Genomic DNA, 6,000 nt, shown 5'->3' on the forward strand with positions numbered 1-6,000 from the left:
GGTTTAATGAATCTTAATGAAGAATGGGATGGGAGAGGGAGTAGGAGATGAGATGGCTTGCGGGTAGGAGGGTGGTTATGGGGGGGAAGAACTGCTGTAATCCAAAAGTTGTACTTTTGAAATTTATATTTATTAAATCAAAATTTTCCATAAAAAAAAGAAAAGGTTTATTGTCAGGTGGGGAAAGCCTGACAGGCTGCCTCCCCGTGCACAGAGAGAACAGCAGCCTGTACTGGGAGAAGTCTTACATAGCTCTGCAGAGATAAGGGAGTGGGAGCAGCAAAGCCCGTTAGGGTGGGGGTGGACCTGACGCTTGTGCTTGGGCCATTTGGTCACCTGACTTCTAGTAAGCCAGGCTGGGCTCAGGAAGATGGTACCATTTTACTAACATTCCCCCTTTTGTTTTTTACTTATTTATTTTTAAAAAATATTTATTTATTTGAAAGACAGAGTTACAGAGAGGCAGAGAGAGAAAGAGAGAGAGAGAGAGAGAGAGAGGTCTTCCATCCGCTGGTTCACTCCTCAAATGGCAGCAATGGCCAGAGCTGTGCTGATTGGAAACCAGGAGCCAGGAGCATAATTATTCCAGGTCTCCCACACGGGTGCAGGGGCCCAAGGACTTGGGCCATCTTCTACTGCTTTCCCAGGCCATAGCAGAGAGCTGGATCAGAAGTGGAGCAACCTGGCCTGGAACCAGTGCCTATATGGGATGCTGGCACTGCAGGCAGTGGCTTTACCTGCCACGCCACAGCGGCAGAACCCCCTTTTGTTTCTTTATAAAGCAAGTATGGGATTATATTGGCCCCGAAAGTCCAGGAGGGATGGAGGGACAATGATCTGTCTTCTCTTGCTGCTTCCTGCTGACATGAGGTGACAAGTTACTCTCCGCTGGCATGGGCAACGTCTAAAGTCGTGATGTCCTGGGTAGGGAGCCAAGTATATCCCTGTGGTAGCATTTGGTTGACTGCCTGGTTGGTGAAGGGTTTGGTTCATCCCATTATCACTTCCTGTAAACACTTAGGAATTTTGGAGGGCCAGTGTGTGGATGGAGATCGCAGAGCGTTCAGTGGTGAAGAAGGAGATCCAAGGGTGGTGAGTTTTGTGGTTGGCAGAAGTCCAGGATTCCGAAGAGGCTCACATCCCCCAGGGGAGAGCCAGATCAATGGGACAGCCTGGCCCTGGGTTTTGGTACCAATGAAAAGAAAGGCCACCACAAAACACACCAAACACCGGAATAAGGGAGGAGGTTTATTGATGAGTGAGAGAAATCTGACAAGCTGCCTCCCAGTGCACGAGAGAACAGCCGGCTTATTTCACTTACTGTGACGTTGTCAGGTTTGATCATTGTTGTAGGTTGTGTTAGAACTTCACATATGGGCCGGCGCCGCGGCTCACTAGGCTAATCCTCCGCCTTGCAGCGCCGGCACACCGGGTTCTAGTCCTGGTCGGGGCGCCGGATTCTGTCCCGGTTGCCCCTCTTCCAGGCCAGCTCTCAGCTGTGGCCCAGGAGTGCAGTGGAGGATGGCCCAAGTGCTTGGGCCTTGCACCCCATGGGAGACCAGGAGAAGCACCTGGCTCCTGCCATCGGATCAGCGCGGGGCGCCGGCCACGACAGCCACTGGGGGGTGAACCAACGGCAAAGGAAGACCTTTCTCTCTGTCTCTCTCTCACTGTCCACTCTGCCTGTCAAAAAAAAAAAAAAAAAAAAAAGAACTTCATATATGGATGTACCTACTGATGACACCTGGGCTGCTGTGATCATGATGTACACGGGTGTGTTTCAATCTGAGCAGTGCTAGGCTCACTCTTTCCCTTCCTGGTTGGATGTGGGTTCTTGGGGTTTGCTTTGACCCTTCAACATGTGCCCTGGAACTCCCACCTCCCTCCCCTGCCATGGTGATTCCTTTTAACTTGGATTGTTGGGAAGTCTTGGGCTTAACGCATTAGGTGTTTGTGGATTCTAATCCAGACAACTTCGTTCCTAGCTGTACGATGCCAGCGAGCACTTTCAGCCCCGTGCTGGCACCTCATTGTGAAGTGGTGAAGACGTGCCCGCCTCTCTTCATATTGCAGTGCCTAGCCCACAGGAGCCGCTTCGTGGATTTCTGGTTCCTTTCCTCCCCCAGGACCACCTCCTACCTCCTCTCCTAGCGTGCACCCCTCCCACAGCCATACACGGATTGGAAGATTCGGTTCCGGTAAGATGTGGATTTTTAGGCAGAGATTGTAAGGGCTGGCAGGTCTGGTGTTTGCAGGGGTGTTGGCAGGTGGGAATTTCGCAGAAGTTGATGCTGTGGTCTTGAGTCTGAAGCCAGTCGGTTGGCTGAACTTCTTCCTTGGAAAAACCTCAGTCTTCTAAAGCCTTCAGCTGACCAGATGAGGCCCAGCCACAATATGTAATGTGGTCTTCTCTACTCACGGTATACTATTTTAAATGTTAGAAATACCAGGGCTGGGCCGGCGCCGCGGCTCACTAGGCTAATCCTCCGCCTTGCGGCGCTGGCACACCGGGTTCTAGTCCCGGTTGGGGCGCCGGATTGTGTCCCGGTTGCCCCTCTTCCAGGCCAGCTCTCTGCTGTGGCCAGGGAGTGCAGTGGAGGATGGCCCAGGTGCTTGGGCCCTGCACCCCATGGGAGACCAGGAAAAGCACCTGGCTCCTGGCTCCTGGCTCCCGCCATTGGATCAGCACGGTGCGCTGGCCGCAGCGCGCCGGCCGCGGCGGCCATTGGAGGGTGAACCAACGGCAAAGGAAGACCTTTCTCTCTCTCTCTCTCTCTCACTGTGCACTCTGCTTGTCAAAAAAAAAAAATAAATAAATAAATAAAAAGAAAGAAAGAAAGAAAGAAAGAAAGAAAGAAAGAAAGAAAGAAAGAAAGAAAGAAAGAAATACCAGGGCTAGCACTGTGATGTAGTGGGTTAAGCCACAGCCTGTAGTGCCAGCATCCCCTAGGGGCACCAGTTCAAGTCCCGGCTGCTCCAATTCCGGTCTGGCTCCCTGCTAGTGTGCCTGGGAAAGCAGCAGAGATGGCTCAAGTGCTTGGGCCCCTGCCACCCTTGTGGGAGAGCCAGAAGAAGCTCCTGGCTCCTGGCTTCACCCTGGCCCAGCCCTGGCCCTGACCATTGCAGCCATTTGGAGTGAACCAACAGACAGATCTCTCTCCTCTGTCTCTATCTCTGCTTTCAGATAAAAAAAATTCTTAAAAAAGATTTATTTTATTTATTCGAAAGGCAGAGTTACAGAGAAAGGTAGAGAGAGAGAGGTCTTCTATTAGCTGGTGTGCTCCCCAAATGGCCACAATGGCCAGAGGTGTGCCGATCCAAAGCCAGGAGCCAGGAGCTTCTTCCGGGTCTCCCACATGGGTGCAGGGGCCTAAGGACTCGGGCCATCCTCTGCTGCTTTCGCAGGCACATTAGCAGGGAGCTGGATCAGAAGTGGAGCAGCCAGGACTCGACTGGTGCCCATATGTGGCGATGGGCACTGCAAGTGGGGGCTTTATCTCGGGGCCTCAAACTAATAAATCTTTTTTTTTTTTTTTTTAAATTTTAGAAATACCTTCCCAGCGATGTCCAGACAGGTGTTTCACCAAACAGCAGCACCACTGCCCAACTGAGGTGACTGTAAAGTCCCCATCGTTGCCATGGCTTGGATGTGGTTTGTCCCTTCCAAAACTTGTGTTGACAGCTGGTCCCTGGTGTAACAGTGTTGAGAGGTGATGGGACTTGTATGGGTGTTTGGGTCACCAGGGTGTGCAGTCAGGAAGGGATTCATGCTGCCCTTGAGGACTGGGCTGATTTTTGTGGCAGTGAGTGAGTGCTTCCCCCCCAGGACTGGATCTGTTCCTGTGGAAGCCTGCGGGTAGGAATACAGCGAGGCCGCCCCTTCGTTCTGTCTCCTCTACACGTGCCTACTGGGCCTTGTACTCTTCTCTGGTTAGGATGCAGCGTGAGGTCCTCTGTGGCTGCAGCTGCCTGATTTTGAGCCCCCCAGCTTCCAGAGAGCTCAGCAGACTGCCTTCCTGTATAAATTACTGTCTCGGGCCTTCTGTTCCACAACAGTGAACCAAGACAGTCCTAACTCATATCTTGTTGTCTTCAAACTTACCTGTAGATGCGTTGTAATCCCGATTAAAATCCACTAAGGCGTTTTTAAAAAATTGAAAAGTTGGGGCTGGCACTGTGGTGTAGAGGGTAAGACTGCTGTCTGCGGTGCTGGTTTGAGTCCCAGCTGCTCTACTTCCCATCCAGCTCCCTGCTAATTTGTCTGGGAAAGCAGCAGGGCATGGCCCAGATGCTTGGGCCCCTGTTCCCACATGGGCGATCAGGAGGAAGCTCCTGGTTCCTGGCTTCAGCTTGGCCCAGTCCCAGCTGTTGTGGCCATTTGGGGAATGAACCAGCGGATGGAAGATCCCCCTCTCTCTCTGTAACTTTGCCTTTCAGATCAATAAAATAACTAAAAAACAAAACAAAACAAAACAAAACCTAGTATTTGGAGTTATATAAATTAAAAAATAAAGTTTATATGGAAATACAAAGGAACTAGACATTTGTCTATCTGGAATTCTGAGAGAAGAATGAAGTTACAGGACTTCCACTATCTTATCAGCCTTATCAGGACTTGCACTGATTTTAAGACCCTGAGGAGAGCTGGCGCCGCGGCTCACTAGGCTAATCCTCCGCCTTGCGGCGCCAGCACACCGGGTTCTAGTCCCGGTCGGGGCGCAGGATTCTGTCCCGGTTGCCCCTCTTCCAGGCCAGCTCTCTGCTGTGGCCCAGGATGGCCCAAGTGCTTGGGCCCTGCACCCCATTGGAGACCAGGAGAAGCACCTGGCTCCTGCCATCGGATCAGCGCGGTGCGCCGGCCACAGTGCACCGGCTGCAGTGGCCATTGGAGGGTGAACCAATGGCAAAGGAAGACCTTTCTCTCTCTGTCTCTCTCTCTCACTGTCCACTCTGCCTGTCAAAAAAAAAAAAAAAAAAAAAAAAAAAAAGAAAGACCCTGAGGAAACTACAGTAATCGAGACAGAGTATTGGTGAGAGAACAGACCCAGAGATGAGAGTACAATGCAGAAATAGATTCCTGCGTGGGCATGTGTGTGCTGTGGCCTTTAGAAAAATGTGTGAGGGGTTGGAGTGGGTGTTGTGAGATTAAGCCCCTGTCTGTGACACTGGCATCCCATACGAGTGCTAGTTTGAGTCCTGGCTACTCCACTTCTGATCCATCTCCCTGCTAATGCACCTGAGAAAGCAGTGAAAGGTGGTTCAAGTACTTGGGCCCCTGCTACTCACACGGGAGACGTAGATGGAGTTCCAGGCTCTGGGCTTCAGCCTGGCTCAGCGCCAGCTACTGCTGCCATTTGGGCAGTGAAGCAACAGTGGAAGCTTGATCTCTCTGTCTCTCCCTCACTTTTTGTAACTCTGCCTTTCAAATAAATATTTTAAAAGTTGCAAAAGCGATTCAGTGGGGGAGGGACAGTCTTTATTTATTTATTTTTTTTTTAAAGATTTTTTCAAAAGAGAGAGAGAGCGAGCGAGAGAATCTTCCATCTGCTGGTCTACTCCCCAAATGGCTACAACAGCTAGGTCTGGGCCAGGCCAAAGTCTCTCACATGGATGGACTCAAGTACTTGGACCATCTGCTGTTTTCCCAGGTCCATTAGCAGGGAGCTAGATTGGAAGTGGAGCAGCTGAGACTTGAACTTGTGTCTGTATGGGGTGCCAGTGTTGCAGGCAGTGGCTTAACCTGCTACACCATAGTGTGTGCCTCAACGGATGGTCTTTTCAACAGACGGTGCTGGAGCAACGGGATATCTATATGTAAGACTCTAAACTTGTCCATTTCTTGAAACTTATAAAAACAGTGAAAAATGGATCATAGATCTAATTGTAAAACCTAAAACTATTATGCTTCTGGAAGAAAATAGAAAATACTATAACCCTAAATTAGGCAAAGAAAGAGCTCTAAGATATGACACCAAAAGTATAATTCATAACAGAACACAC

The 6,000-nt window shown here is 50.5% G+C and overlaps 1 protein-coding gene across 4 annotated transcripts in view; it reads left to right on the forward strand.

Moving 5' to 3' along the window:
- The window catches only part of TFAP4 (transcription factor AP-4), a 28,821-nt gene extending 24,285 nt beyond the window's left edge, over positions 1-4,536 (forward strand). For 3 of the 4 annotated variants that reach the window (XM_070064009.2, XM_008249594.5, XM_070064008.2), the window contains exons 9-10: positions 1,986-2,198; positions 3,548-4,536. The gene's annotated coding sequence lies outside the window, so the exon portion shown is untranslated. The remainder of the gene's footprint in view (positions 1-1,985; positions 2,199-3,547) is intronic. The other variant, XM_089321346.1, reaches the window with a different exon arrangement.
- Positions 4,537-6,000: the final 1,464 nt, after the last annotated feature.

Source organism: Oryctolagus cuniculus, chromosome 19, assembly GCF_051225735.1.
Source record: "Oryctolagus cuniculus isolate XC-2025 breed Fujian yellow rabbit chromosome 19, ASM5122573v1, whole genome shotgun sequence".
Lineage (NCBI taxonomy): Eukaryota > Metazoa > Chordata > Mammalia > Lagomorpha > Leporidae > Oryctolagus > Oryctolagus cuniculus.